The sequence below is a fragment of the Phacochoerus africanus genome, chromosome 15 (assembly GCF_016906955.1).
Source record: "Phacochoerus africanus isolate WHEZ1 chromosome 15, ROS_Pafr_v1, whole genome shotgun sequence".
Classification (NCBI taxonomy): Eukaryota; Metazoa; Chordata; class Mammalia; order Artiodactyla; family Suidae; genus Phacochoerus; species Phacochoerus africanus.
In genome coordinates this window covers 29,848,759-29,862,100 of record NC_062558.1, presented here as the reverse complement: position 1 = coordinate 29,862,100, position 13,342 = coordinate 29,848,759, and the positions used below count along the sequence as shown (strand labels likewise).

At 50.4% G+C, this 13,342-nt stretch overlaps 1 protein-coding gene across 6 annotated transcripts in view; it reads right to left on the bottom strand.

Annotated features, from left to right (window-relative positions):
- The window catches only part of PITPNM2 (phosphatidylinositol transfer protein membrane associated 2), a 153,628-nt gene that overhangs the window by 139,859 nt on the left and 427 nt on the right, over positions 1-13,342 (bottom strand). The gene's annotated exons all lie outside the window — the stretch shown is intronic.

Here is a 13,342-nt window from a genome sequence, read left to right as displayed (position 1 = left end):
TCAGATCCAGAGAAGCAGGTACTAGGCAGGAATTATTATCCCAAATTTTCAGAAAGGGAAATAAAGGCCCAGGGAATTGAGGTAACCCTGCCCAAGGTCACACAGCATAGCCAAAATGGGGCCTCTGGACTCCAGTGCAGTTCGGCCAAAGCACAAGATGGTTATGGATGATGGGCTCCATGCAAGGCCAAAGGAGAGGGCTAGTTCTTTTGCATCAGCATCAGCAACATCTGTCTGTCTGTCTGTCTGCTGTCTCCCTCACACACACAAACACACACACACACACACACATACACGGGTGCACAACGACTAAGGTCTCTATCAGGCAGCCCAGGTTGCCTGGGGAGCCACATTCCAGGAAAGAAACAGGGCCTTCCTTCCCCACCAGCAGGAAAAGCGCAGCTGGCATCTTCATAGTGATACAATCACAGAGGCTGTGGGGCTAAAAATAAAGTCTGTACCTCCTGAAACCCCCGTCTTCCCAGCTGCAGCTGCATGAGGGCTTAGTGATGCTTGGTGACCAACACCTAAATTGCAAAGGTGGCCCCTCCACCCTGAGAACGGGAGACAGCATGCCCAGGACACCAGGAATGAAACGCCACTTGTGCTCCCAAGGAAGAGTTTCCCAAGGTTGTCATCCATGGGGTCCCGGTCAAATGGGTTCCATGTGGGTGGTGCCAGAGAGCATAAGGTACTGCGCCCTCTGGGCACAAAGGTTCCTACACACACACAAGTGATCCGTTCAGAGCAGGCCTCCTGGGGAGGCGCCTCTTGCGACTTGAGAGTAAGAAGTGTTCCTTCTCCAGGGGCACCAAGGGTTTTCAAGTTTTCCCACTTAAGAAAATAAAAAGAGTAGTTCCCTGTGGCTCAGTGGGTATTGAGGATTTGCTGTTGCCATTGCTGTGGCACAGGTTTGATTCCTGTCCCAGGAACCTCCACATGCCAAGGGCGCAGCCCCCAAATAAATAAATCAATAAACTAAAGTAGCCATTTAGCCTAGAATTTCAAAGCCAGACTGCTTGGATCAGAGTCTATCAGCCACTCGACCTTGGGGAAGGCAGCTTTCCCCTCTGGGCCTCAGCTTTCTCATCTGTCCAATGGGGTTAACCTCAGAGGGCCGTGGAGGACCTGGCATAGAGTAAGTGCCCCTAGAGCCCAATCAATCGGCGGCCTGGTGCATCGTGTCCTGGAGGGTGGGCTAGCCTGAGAACCCAGACGTGAATGGACACTCCCTCTGAAAGCAGCCTTTCCAGGTACCAGCTGTGTGTGGGCTGGAAACCGCCTGCAGTAGCCTGCTCTACACATGCTGAGCACCTCTCACTCTCCATCTACAAGACCTTGCACAAATCAGCCCTTAGCCTTGGCTTATCTTCCCAATAATCTATAACACGGATCGTAACCTACAATTTCTAGCATGGTCATTAACCATATTGCGGCTAATTCTGAACGGTCTTAAAATTCTCAAGAAGCACACAATGAATGCAACTCCTCATTAGCCACGCAGCCCTAAGTTAATAATTAAGCAGCCTTAATTGGTGGATATGGAAATGTCCGGATCGGCTTCCTAGGCACCACTGCACACGAACTGGCCCAGCCCAATAATGGATTTCCTAAGTCAGCTCACAGAGCTAATTCACATAGAAAGTTAATTAGCCTAATGAAGGCAAGTGTGACTTAGTGAATTCCAGCCTGACTTTCTGCTCTGACTCAGCCACCCCAGAAGGCTGCCAATGTCATCCTCCAGGCTTTGATTTCCTGGAGCTCAAAGGAGGGGACCCAGGGGACAGTGCTTCAGGGACCGTGGGTCCCTGGCTCCCCTAATGTGATCAGTTGGGAGTCAGTGAGTGTTCAGAAGGCCACTGAGATGCAGGATGCACCTTCTTTTTTTTTAAAGGGCTGCACCTGTGGCATATGGAAGTTCCCAGGCTAGGGGTTGAATCAGAACTGCAGCTGCTGCCTACACCACAGCCACAGCAACACAGGATCCGAGCCCATCTGCAATCTATGAGGCAGCTTGTGGCAATGCTGATCCTTAACCCACTGATCAAGGCCAGGGATAGAACTCACATTCTCACAGATACTAGCTGGGGTCTTAACCCACTGAGGCACAAAAGGAATTCTGAGGACATACCTTGTGGATCTGGTTCTGGAAGCTTTGTGAGGGAGCAAGTGGAAGTCACTGGTGAGTCCCCAGACATCACCCACCCTTATACGTACAACTAAAGAAGAACAGGGCTGTCCTTGACCAGAAAGCCAATGGCTCATGTATGCAGGGCAACTGAGAGTTCACAAAAACACCCTCTCATCCAGACTCTCAAAGCATGCATACAGCATCCCTGGAAGGGAGCATCACTCCCCACCCTGTTCCCCCTGTTGGATGGATACAGAAACCAAGGCACAGAAAAGTACGATCTTCAAAGGCCATTCTACCTTGGGAACAGTACAACTCATGCCTCACAGACCCACAGGCCCTCCTGGTCCAGTTTTCTTTCACTGTTCACCATCCAGAGGCAAGCCAAAGCCAGCATCTCGTCAGTCCAGAAACAGCCGAAGAGTCTATCAACAGATGAGTGTTCTGTCTGTCCACAAAGTGGAATATTACTCAGCCAAGAAAAGGAGGGTGATTCTGACACGTGCTACCACATGGATGAACCTAAAGGACATTGTTCAGTGACCTAAACTAGATACAAAAGGACAAAAACTGTATGATTCCACGTATACGAGGTACCCAAAGGAGTCAAATTCACAGAGACAGAAAGTAGAAGGGCAGGTGCCAGGGACTGGAAGGAAGAGGAAATGGAAAGTTGCTGTTTAAGGGGGACAGAGTTTCAGTTTGGGAAGATGAAAAAGTTCTGGAGATGGATGATGGTGATGATTGCACAACAACGTGAATGTACTTAATGTCACTGTACTGAGCACTGAAAAATGGTTAAGATGGTCAATTGGATGTTATGCGCATTATACTACCCACAAAAAGAGAATCAAGTACTGCATGTGCCAAAACATGGATAAACCTCAAAAACATCATGCTATGTCAAAGGAGCAAGACATAAAACGTCACATATTATATGATTCCATTTATATGAAATATTCAGAATAGGTACATCTACAAAGACAGAAAGTAGATTAGTAGTGGTCTGGGGCCAGGGGAGGAGGGAGAATGGAAAGTGACTACTAATGGGTGTGGGGTTTCCTTTTAGGGTGATGAGACTGCTCTAGAATTAGACAGAGGTGTAGGTCGCACAGCATCGTGAATGTACTATGTGACACCGAACCATACATTTAAAAATGGTTAATTTTAAGTTACGTGAATTTCACTTCAGTTTTGTTTGTTTTTTGTCTTTTGTCCTTTTAGGGCCACACCTGCAGCATATAGAGGTTCCCATGCTAGGGGTCGAATCGGAGCTAGAGCTGCTGGCCTACGCCACAGCCACAGCAACACCAGATCCGAGCCGCACCTGCAACCTACAGCACAGCTCATGGCAACGCCGGAACCTCAACCCACTGAGCAAGGCCAGGAATCAAACCCGCAACCTCATGGTTCCTAGTCAGATTTATTAACCACTGAGCCATGATGGGAACTCTGAATTTCACTTCATTTTTAAAAAAAGGAAAGAAAATCTCCCATTCCCCAACTTTCTCTCCTTCTGTATCCAAACCTTGCCCAATGCCCTCTTTTTCTGCTAGGCATCTGCCCAGCAGCCCTTCCTGCCCCTCCCAGGCTCTGCACACACCAGAACTTCCATTTTTCTCTCTGCATCCAGGCCTGAGCATAGCCAGAGGCTTGGAATCCTTCTGTGTGCATCATTCCAAGCAGGTTAGGATTTCATTGAGAGCAGGAAAAATTTGGAAGGCATCCTCCTGGGAGAGCAGGTGGGCCAGACCACTTTTTTCAAGTTTCCTTTCATCAGAGGCTTTGTTAAACCCTCTTCCAAGTTCTGAATCAGTCAAGTGCTCCAAGGAAGCCAAAAAGGCACCACTCAGCCCTGCCCCTAGGAGGGAGGCCTGTGGGTAGGACGCCTGGACCCCAGAAGCCACATTAAGACGACAGTCCAGGGTTTGGCTTAGACAGCATAGGGAGATCTAGGGAAAGCAGATCTAACTCATTTTGGAGTTATTTTTTGTGCTGTTGTTTTTCTCTTTAGGGCTACAGATGTGGCACATGGGAGTTCCCAGGGGAGGGGTCACAAGCCGGCCACAGCCACAGACAGGGCAACATGGGATCTGAGCCAGGTCTGCGACCTACGCTGCAGTTTATGGCAATGCTGGATCCTTAATCCACTGAGTTGAGGCCAGGGATCGAACCTAGTCATGGATACTAGCTGGATTTTTAACCCACTGAGCCACAACAGGAACTCCTCAGACCCTCTAACTCTTGCTGAAGGGACCCCACAGGGGCCCCCATGTCTCTTCTCAGCCCAGTGGCCATGGGCCCTTCAGCTCTCCCACCTCAAAGGAGCCACAGTCACCAGAGATGAAGCGCTGGCCTCCATCTCCTCCCTTAACTGCTGCCACATCCTCACGAGGCCACTTTGGGGCCCTGTTCTTTCTCTAATGAGTGAGGAAAAGGGCAGAGGGGGGCAGGAAGAGAGGAAAAACCCAAACCAAACTGGCCTACACCACAGCTGCAACAACGCGGGCTCAGAGCCACATCTATGACCTACACCTCAGCTTGCAGCAACACCAGATCCTTAACACACTGAGCAGGGCCAGGAATCAAACCTGCATCCTCATGGAGACTATGTCGGGTTCTTAACCCACTGAGCCACAACAGGAACTCCATGAACTGTGTCCTTTTTTAAAACTCGCCTGCCCCACCCCCATAACCAGGTGGTCCTATCTCAGCCAGTCTGAAAGATGTTCTCACTTGAGGGATGCAAAAGGCACCACCTCCCAAGACCTCAACCAAAGCCTCCCAGGTACATGGCTCCAAGACTTGACAACAGGATCACAATGGGGTCCCCAAATCATGTAAATGGCCATGGCCCTAGAGTGGGCAATCCTCTCTCAGGGAATGGAAATCCTGCTCTATTCCCACAGTGTCTCTTTGAATAGCGAAAGCTATACAACAAAAGAATAGAAATTCCATTTTCCCTCTGGAAAAAAATTAAAAACGCACACAAACCCAAACTAGAAACTTTTGGGTGCTATTCAGACTGTACTGGATCAGAAAATACTTGGATTAAAAAAAAACATAACAATATGCATAGGCCTTGTGATGGACATAACTGAACATGAACTTGAGGAATGGGCGACCTAGGTTAGGACAAGAATCCTGCCAGCAGGTACTGCCTCTGTGGCTGGCCCAAATCATGACCTCCCTGAGTTGCGGTGTGCCCGAATGGGAAACATGACAGCTAAAAGCACTGGGAGCTAAATCATAGCCTCTCCTAGCCTCGGTTTCCTCACCTATAAAATGAGCACAGCAGCACTTTTGGGTGTCACAAGAAGCATAATAGGCAGAAGCACCCTGTGCTGTAGAGGACGTTACACAAAAGGTGGATAAAAGAGAAAGGCCGCTTTGCCTCTGGACCTCTAGCCACTGCCTCCTCCAAAGTGGTTATCAGGTCCTAAGTCTCCACCAGGCCACTGTGAGGCACTGGGGACTCAAAGACAAATAAGCCAAGGTCTCTGAGTAGTGGAGCAGCTGGGCTAGACCTGGGATCCCTACAGTTTGGAGAGGGAAGGGATCTCAGTATCCGGAAAAGTCCATCATCAAGCATCAACCTAGCTGGGTACCAGATGGGGGGCCACTACCACCCTCCAAACACCAGTCCTGAAGCTCCTATGCCACCAGGACAAACTCCAGTGAACCGAACATCCTAGATCTCAAAAGCCAGCCTCCAGTTCATGTCCTGTCCTGAGTCTCAGTCCTGCTCCTCACCCAGCCTAGAATGGTCAGGACTCAGGGAAATGGAAAGTCCTCCTTAAAGGTCAAGCCCTTGGATTTTTTTTTTTTTTTTCCCCCACTGTACAGCATGGGGACCAAGTTACACATACACATATACATACTTTTTCCTCCTTTTGTTGTGTTGTGCTGTAAGTATCTAGACATAGTTCTCAATGCTACACAGCAGGATCTCATTGTAAATCCATGCCAAGAGCAATAGATTGCATCCGTTAACCCCAAGCTCCCGATCCCTCCCACTCCCTCCCTCTCCCCCAGGGCAGCCACAAGTCTGTTCTCCAGGACTTGGTTTTTTCCAATGTTCCTTCCGCTCACCTATTCTTGTAAGATGCTGAATTCCTTTTTTCCCCCCTGCTGGCAGACAGAACATCCCTCAGGAGAGGGGTCAGGTCTACCAGAAGAAATAACCAAGGTAAAAAGAGAAATGGGTGTAATCGGTGTTCTAAATCTTGGTACCCAAGGAATGCAGGCAGACTGCGCTGGTCAGCAGTCAATGTTGGTGAATTCACTCACAATGCTTTGGTGAGTCACCCAAGGCTGGGACCCGAAATAAATCACACAGCTGGGAGCTCAAGGGAATATTGATGTGAAGATCTGTTATCCACCTCCCTTGCTACTCCTGGCAGCAAATGCCCAGGATGGGGGGGGGAGCAATATAGAAATTAATGAGCCACTTTCCCCACTGGGTTAATGAAAACTGTGCTCTGGACCAATTAAAAAAGCCACTTCAGAACTTTGCTTCGGCTGTGTTGGAAAATGTCACAGGCGGGAGGGGAAAAATGAGGTCCTAAGTTATGCATGTCCATTTGATGACTCAACAAAGGGGAGCTTTTGTTATTAATGGTGTTTTAGTGTTGGGTTCTTAAACACATCAAACAAATTTCCTTCAAACTGGTAGTTACCGACTGCCACCGGGAAGGCTGCAGGCCTCCCACCTCCCAGATGGCGCAACCACAATGAACGTTTGGCCTGTCAGATGCACAACACTGATGAACTAATTGAAATATGCTGCAAAAAGCAAACCCCAAATAAATGTGAATTAGCTGTTTCCTTACAGAGGAGTCCGCCGAACTGCCTCCGTGTCTGGCCGTCCCAGCCGACTGAACGTGCCCGCCCCCCCCCCCCCGGTGAGCATCGCTGCCGTGTGGTTTTCAAAGGACTTAAATGCTTTTTTCCATTGTGATTACCCAAGAGGGAAAAATTCTAATTGCAGAAAATGTTTGATTTTTCTCCCTCTTACGGAAAAAAAAAAGAAAAGAAAAGAAACCAACCCGCAAGGAAAAGTCAACTCTTACAAAGTGCCCAGAAAAGCAATTAATGGGCTCTCCAGCAGGACAGAGGAGGGCGATAAATCCGGGCTCCGCCCTTCAGACCTGCGGGAAGCCCCGCCCCCCGGTGGCTCCTTGCAAAAGGGAGCTGAGGAACGGCCACCTCTTTCTACCACGATTCCCACCCCCCACCCTTCAAGATGGGCTTTCTAAGGGCAGTGAAGAGACAAGCAGAGTGACAGCTGGAGGCACCCTAGTAGCTGTCCCTCCACGCTCAGCACGCAGGATGCTGGCGCCTGGTGGGCCACCCTGGAGCCTGATTCCTTCGTGGACCGTGGCCAGGCGAGGCCAGGAGGTTGCAGGGCCTGACTCAGTCCCGCAGGGCAGCAGCAGGAAAGAGCTCTCGCCTCCACAGCTCAGCTGATGAGTCAGCCAGACCACGGAGACCTGGGGGGGAAAGCCCCCCAGCTGTCAAAAGAGAAAATTCCATCCTTCACCGGGAACCATCTTTGAAAAGAGGACTAAAGACCCTCGGAGAGAAGAACGAACAGAAATCTCTATTACCTGTGTACCAACTCTTAACAGGGCACACAAGGCAAAATATTTTTGAAAAGCTTCCCAGAGAAAGAAGGCCAGAATTTGAGGGCTGGGGCCCCAGGAAGTCCCACGTTGGCCCCGAAATGCCTCCTTAAGAGGGTCATTCCTCTGGGAGAAGGGCTTTCTTTAGCTTCTCCCAGCGAAGACCATTTCTGTTAGAGGGACCAACCTGGGACTGCAAACACCCCTTTGTGTGTGAGCACATGGGCACCTCCTGCCAGCAGGCTGTGGAAAGGAGAGACAGTTGTCCTTCTGGAAGGGGTATAGGAGGGCGATAAAGAGCAACAAAGACGGAAGACGCGGTCCTTGCTGGGGTTGGGGGCGGAAGGGCGGCCAAGGAGGAAAGAATCTCGCCGCGGATGCGGCAGGAGCTGAGGAAAAAGAACCACACTTGAGATCAGCCGGGGTGGGTGCAAGTCTTGGCCTGGTCCCAGCTACCCGTGCAAGCTCCAGCAAGTCACTGACCTTTCTGAGCCTGTTTCCTCTCTGTAAAATGTGGCAATGGTCCCTCCTTATCTCTCAGGAATGCTGTGTTGTGGAACTACCTTGTTCTCCCTATTCACGGATTCGGTATTTACAAATCCGCCTGCTGGGTGATACAGCTTAACTGTACCCCAAATTAACTATTGAGGTTCTTGAGCAGTCATTTGCAAATGTGCACTGGGCCGGGGGGCGGGGGTGTGGAACTGAGTCACCCAGCATGCCTGATCCCAGCTGAGGTCAAAGGAGCTGGCCCTTTGTCTTTTGCTTCAGTTCAAACTGTCCACAAGTGTCCTTTCCGTGATCCGTTTAGTTGTCAGTTTTCACACTTTTGTGCTTTTTGTTTAAATTTAAAATGGCCCCGAGCATGAAGCTGTCTGGTGCTCAGAGTCAGGAAGACTGATGTGCCTCACAGAGAAAACACGTGTTAGATGAGTTCTATCCAGGCTTGAGTGATGGTGCTGTTGGTTGAGTTCAATTAATGAATCAATAATATATATTAAATAAGGCATCTTTAAAGACAAACACACATAAAACAAAGCTATGTATTGATTAGTGGACAAACATGTTGCAACCAGAAGCTGACAGGAACAGCATTTCTTCCGCATTTCCCCTAAGTAGTCCACTGCACTTTACAGAACTGCCAGGGAGGGGCCTGGACTGTGTGCACACATGACCCAGGATACCTTATGCTGGGAGGTCTTGGCTCTGCTGGGCCAAGGCTCCTGCAGCTGAAGGTTGAGTGTCCACACCCAGCCTATCAGCATCACTTGGAGATGGGAATCAGCCCTGGACCTTGGAGTCCTGCCGCCGCTTTTAATAGCTTTTCCTCTACACTCCCAACTCCCCACAGCTTCCCACAAGAGGGACTCAGAACTGGGGGTGAGGGGGGCATGGAGGAAAAGCTTTATGAAGGATGGGGAACTTCAGCGAGGAGAGGGTGGGAAACTGCTTTCTTGATACTCTTCCCCAAAGCTCTTGCTTGGGTTTTGATTTATCTGTTACCAGAACCCTGCCTGTTGGTTAATTTTGTTTCCGTCCTCTGGCAAGGGCAATTGTTAATATGAGTAATTGAAGCGAATGCTAACTCTCCTCTCCAACAGTGCTCTTTCTGTCTTTTGCCATAAAGGCTTCGCAGGGGTTTGTCACAATGTTTGCCAGACTGGGTGTTAAGGAAAGCAGTAACCCTATACCCATTTTACAGGGAAAAGAGGGCTCATGTACAGGGCTGCTGCCCATTGTCTGCCTTGCAGGTATAAAGAGTCAGCACTGAGCTGGTAATTAGGGACCTGGGTTCCAGGCTGCAGGACAGGTCTTGGGCGAGTTACTTCTATTCTGTCGGCCTCACCCTCTCATCCTTAACGGGGTGCGTGCAGCCCTCCCAGCTCCAGTGTCCTCCCCCAGTCACTGCTGGAGGAGACTTGCAAAGGCACCAGCAGGCTCGCCACCTTCCCTCCAGACCAATTCTTCCCTCTCACACCAGAACTTTTTCTGGTACAGCCTTGGTGATAACCACTGATTTGAGACTCTAAATGCTACACCTTTACAGGTACAGGGCTATCAAAACTCCACCCATTCTTCAAGGCCTCCTTCACATCCCACCTCTTTCAGGAAGTCAACCCTGACGGCCTTACCCAGAAAGAGCATCTCCTCCTCCAAACCCTGCCTGACATTTAGGCAACTCTTATCTCACATACCTGGTGCTCCCTGTGGGGCCCATCTCCCTGACCACACCATGAGTTGGCCCCGGTTTTAGGTGCAATGTTATTCACTGTTACTCAACTCTTATCTGTCCAGTTTTCCAGAGACTTTTTTTTTTTTTTTTTGCTTTTAAGGGCTGCACCTGTGGCACATGGAGGTTCCCAGGCTAGGGGTCCAATGGGAGCTATAGCCGCTGGCCTACACCACAGCCACAGCAATGCAGGATCCAAGCTGCGTCTGCGACCTACACCACAGTTCACAGCAACCACAAATCCTTAACCCACTGAGCGAGGCCAGGGATCAAACCCACAACCTCATGGTTCCTAGTCAGAATTCCAATGTGCTACGACAGGAACTCCCTAGAAACCTTTTGTGATCACTTATAAAGAATACAGATAGGAGTTCCCATCGTGGCGCAGTGGTTAACGAATCCGACTAGGAACCATGAGGTTGCGGGTTCGGTCCCTGCCCTTGCTCAGTGGGTTAACGATCCGGCGTTGCCGTGGGCTGTGGTATAGGTTGCAGACGCGGCTCGGATCCCGTGTTGCTGTGGCTCTGGCGTGGGCCGGTGGCTACAGCTCCGATTCAACCCCTAGCCTGGGAACCTCCATGTGCCACGGGAGCGGCCCAAGAAATAGCAACAACAACAACAACAAAAAGACAAAAGACAAAAAAAAAAAAAAAGAATACAGATAGATTTACACATCCATGTACACACACACATAGACAGTAAAGGAAAAGAGAAATAAGTATGCCGACCACAAAGATAAGTGAATTTAGTCTTGAGGTGAAAATATCCCACTGTGCACCCAGCATCCTGGAAGGCAGGGAAGAAGTGGTAACCATAAACAGTTGCAAAGACAGCATGGGTGGAATGGGAAGGGTCCGGCAGAACTAGGTACAAACCCAGAGAGTCTTTGAGCAAATGAGCTGACCTCCCTGTATCTCACCTTCTTTCTCTGGGGAAGTGGAAGAGAGTTCGTGGAGCCACAGGCACAATGTACGAATACAGCACCCAAACCATACACGTTTTCCTTCCCTGCTTCCTTTTTCACTATCAAGGGAGGAAGCAGCCCAGTTTCCCACCCAGCGTGCTGGGGAGGCAAAGCTTGCCTGGCCCTAAATTCTAAAGGAAAAATTTCCACATGCGACTCCATAAGAAGACCTGAGCAGAGAGGGAGCGACGCCCCATGTCACGGTTTCCCCTGGTTTTAGAGCAAAGCAGGCAGGGATTTGCCATGGCTGCCATGGCTCTGTCTGAACATCCCAGGTATCCAGTGAAAGCCTAATAAACACCAATGGAAGGACCTACAGAGAAGCTACTTGCAGACCACTCAGCTGTACTGGGGTCTAATGGCAAGGGGTCCTAGTGAGCAGGTTTCAGGGTGGCGGTGTGGAAGCATGTGACCTCTGGACTGACCACCTCTCCTGCCCATGGCTGAGGGCACAGGCATGAGATCACTGTCCTTCAGTGACAGAACACACGCACCCCCCTCACCCCCACCTCTCATCGTCTTTTCCAAAAGCAGCCAGGCAGGGATCTTGATGCACCAGAAGTTTCCTCTTCTAATCACTACAAGTTAACTGCACATCCTCCATGACTGGCTTTTCTTGGAGACCAAGTTGGAAAGCCTTAACCGGATGGGATGGTTAGGAGAACCTCTGCCTGGTTTGAAAACAGGCCCCTAGACAGGAAGGAAGGCAAAGTGGGGTCCTCATGAGAGAGAAGGTACAGTCAACCTGGAACAAGGGCTCTTGGCTTCTCACCACTTATCCAATTATGAGAACCCCCCACGTGCCAGGCACTATGGGGGATACAGAGAAATGAGATTCAACTCCGAACCCCCAGGCACAGGGGGAGGGACAGGTAACCTTTAACTGCCATATCACGTGGATTAAGGTGACATATAAATTGGATTAAGGTGACACAAAGGTGGCACGAACAATCCTGGGTCTCAATAACAATTGATAAGGCAGAGGATGCCGCCCCAGGTCCTGAAGGACCTCATCCAAACAGAGGAATTTTCTTTCAGATTCCATAAGGACCACTCAAGACCAAGAGAAACCAAGGGACTCAGGGAAGCTCGTACAGACCTTATGGGGATGATCAGGCCTGGAACCTTGACTCCTACAATCCAATTCTACATCCTACTGCCTCCCATGCCTCGTGAGTGCAAAGGCCAAAGAGAGATGTCCATTCCACACCCAGCGCCTAGGGAGCCCAGTCTGGGCCTGGCCATCATCACAGCAGAGCATGTACTGTCCTGGTCATTTGGCAAGTCACTCCCTACCAGAAAAACAATGGCTTCCTAACTGGGTTTCTCTCTGCAAAGGAAGAAGACTGGGAATCTCCCATCACAAAAGAAGAAGAATTTAACAGAGACCATCAGGGGTCAGATCAATTAGGGCCTCAGAGGCAAGCTAGGGACAGGGCTTCTACTCTATCTGGACACCGATGCTGAGAGTGCACAGGGTGCTGACCCAAGGCCACCAGGGACAAATCAAACTGCACCTGTCCTCCATCCTCCAGGAGCTCACAATCCAGCGGGACAGATAAGCCAGGCACAAAAGTAACTATAAAATAAGGCAGGAGGTGATAAGAGTCACACAAGAGACACAGATAAGGTGCAGTGGGAGTTCAGAGCAGAGATGAGTCACACTGGGGGCTTGGCCGTGGGGGAGATTCAGGTGAAGGGGAGCATTTACTACATTCCCCTCAGAAAGGAGGTGAGGGGGTGTCTAGCCTCTCAGCCCCACTGGCTCCCAGGTGGGGGCTGCTTGAGAGCCAGCAGCGGACTAAGAAAGAGACCCCAGTCCATATTTCAGAAGTTGGGAGAGGAGTGTAGGATGAGGAATCAGGAATGTACACAGAGGCAGCAAATGCGTTGAAAAGGGACAGAGCTAGAAGATTTGCCTTGAGATGACATTTGCCTAGCAAACACACTCTATTTACTTAGAACTTCCATCTGAGGTTTCCCGGGGGAGTGAGTGCACATCATGGGGGAGGGGAGCTCTAGGGTCTCCTCCCCAAGTCACCCATCAGCCCTGCCCCTGAAAAGAAAGGATGGGGGTGGGGGAGTAAGGAGGAAGCTGGCTGCCCTAAAACAGAGCTGGCACCTCAGGTTACAACAGGAAAGGGAGACTCACAGGATGGAGATAGGCCAGGTTTTCTTCCAGCGAGGGGGACGGCGGCAGCACTTCTTCTAAGTCCTGGCCCCTTCTCTGAGGGCCACAGCCCATGCTCCGGCCCCAGACACCCACCTGGCTGGAGGGCTGTCTGGCCGGAGGCGGGAAGCCCAGAAGACTGGACAGAGGGCTTCGGCCACCACTTCCTCTCAGAGCGCGGGCCGGCCCGGGCAGGCCCAGCACCACACACACACACCTGCCC